Raw genomic sequence first — 2,201 nt, 5'->3', positions numbered from 1 at the left:
TACACAACCATATACAAGTAAGGTATTCAGGGCCATGGTGTAAAATGTATTTGTGTGAAATGTGATTTTAAAAAAAGATTAACACTAATTTGGAGACCAGGTATTAAGATGCAAATGGCAAGATAATAAAAACCAAAAGGATGGAGAAATACTGATTGAATACAAGCAATTACTGGGACAAACACAAAAATATGGGGGCTGTGGGTGTAGCTTAAATGTAGAGTGCTTGCCTAGCACAAGTGAATTCCTCGGTGCAAGCCCTGGCACTACAAAATAAAAACAAAATATTATTTTCTTAAGGAATTATTTCTATGTAAAATACTTTAATCTGAATTTGATATTAGAAGGCAGACCTTACTAAATATGGATACTAAAGAATGAAAGAAACTGCTATTTCTGAACTATGTGTGTCTCTTATAGGGAAATGAAATTTCTATGCACTGAAAAAAAAATGGACACTTTCTTGACACCCCCTCGCTTTGCACACATGGCATTGGTGAGGTACTGTGCACTGCAAGGTCAATTATAAACCGGCCTCGAGGTAGCGGTGGGAACTAGTGCATGCCTGCGTAGCAGCGGTCTTTACCATTGCTTTCGCAAATTCGGGGAAGTGAGAATGGTAGAGGCAATACAGGCCCCATAGAGAGGAGGCCTGGAATACATGGGATGGATCAAGATCTTCAACTGGGACTCTACCTGTTTGGCTTCATCCGCATCTCTGCAGATCACGGAGAAGGCTCCCACATGCTCTCCATACAAGCCCATGTTCTTGGCGTATGACTGGCACAGGCAAACGTTAATTCCCTGTTCAATGGGATCCCTGTCCCCATCATCGCTGGCGAAGCCTTGGTAGGCCACATCAAAGAACGCAGAGATTCCTTTTCTTCACCAATGATCCTACTTCCTTCCACTGTTTTTGGCGAAGGTCTACTCCAATGGGATTGTGGGCACAGGCATGCAGGAGAATAACGCTTTGCTCCGGTATTTTTGGAATGTCCTCTACAGCACCAGTGAAGTCAAACCTGTGAGTCTTGGGGTCATAGTAACGATAACCTTGTTGTTGCATGCCAGCATCCCTGAAGATAGGTGTGTGACATTCCCAGGATGGTTTGGACAAGTAGACATCTCAGCTGAACTTAAAAAAATCTTTGCAGGAAGCTGGTTCTGATCTTTAAGGCCCCCCTTCTGGAAATGGTCTGCATGGTGACAAACCGGCCACTTTTCAACACCTCGTTGTTCTCCCTGAGGGCTAGTTCTGCAGATGCCTTACAAAATTCAGCTAGGCCCCCAATGAGCAGGTATTCCTTGTGTGCATTTTTTGCAGCAATCTAGGCCCTTGCCATCCTCACACTAGGGAGCATATAGGGCTTTCCGTTGTTGCGGTAGGCATCAATGCCAAGGTTCATCTTTTTGCTGTTGATGACTCTCTTGTAGGCTTTAGTGACTCCCAGGATGGGATCTGGGGGTCCATTTCCACATGGGTCCACCAGGGGCTGGCCCTGGCGGAGGCTACCGCAGCAAGACCTGGGTGGAAGGCGGAGGCTGCAGCGCAGCAGCACCACGGTGGGCGGCAAGGGGGCCATGGGTAGCGGCTGAACAGCGCCAAGAGCAAGCGACCTCGGACCTGGGGGCTGCTGAACCCGGGAGAGATGAATCACAGTCTCTCCCCAGCCCCTATTGTTATTGCCTTATATATTTCCTTCTAAAATATAAACTTCATAAAATCTTCAAATGGTCTTACATGTAAAATAGTTTATTCAGATGTTATTTAAAGAAAAAAATAAAATTAAAATTTCCATTTGGATTATCTTTTGGTCTAATAATCTTGATTACCTTAAGGCAGAAATATAATTGAAGAATTTTTATGTCACATGAGAATGCTATGTAAATTTTGATGAAAAAAACAGTAGTCAGCGATATTAGTTATTAAAATGTATCCTGAAGGTATAATATTTAAAACAATGTGACATAATGTGAAAAAGGAGACAGGACATGATAGAGTGGTAGGTACTGTAATATGCAACTCTTAGATAGGATAGCAAAAACATTACCAAATCAAGTGGGATGCTTTTCTATTCTTTTTTTTTTCTTTTTTTTTTCTACAGTTTTATTGATAAACATATAGCAATGAGACAGTTTCAAATCAAATCGGAAGTACAGTTTCAACAAATAATACACTGCATATATTCCTCTCAGTGGTT

The 2,201-nt window shown here is 42.2% G+C and overlaps 1 pseudogene; it reads right to left on the bottom strand.

Annotated features, from left to right (window-relative positions):
• Positions 1–334: 334 nt before the first annotated feature.
• Positions 335–2,201, bottom strand: part of LOC101571733 — a 3,950-nt pseudogene continuing 2,083 nt past the window's right edge.

The sequence above is a fragment of the Octodon degus genome, unplaced genomic scaffold, assembly GCF_000260255.1.
Source record: "Octodon degus isolate 3935 unplaced genomic scaffold, OctDeg1.0 scaffold00044, whole genome shotgun sequence".
NCBI classification, from domain to species: Eukaryota; Metazoa; Chordata; class Mammalia; order Rodentia; family Octodontidae; genus Octodon; species Octodon degus.
This window is presented reverse-complemented; position numbering and strand designations above follow the sequence as displayed.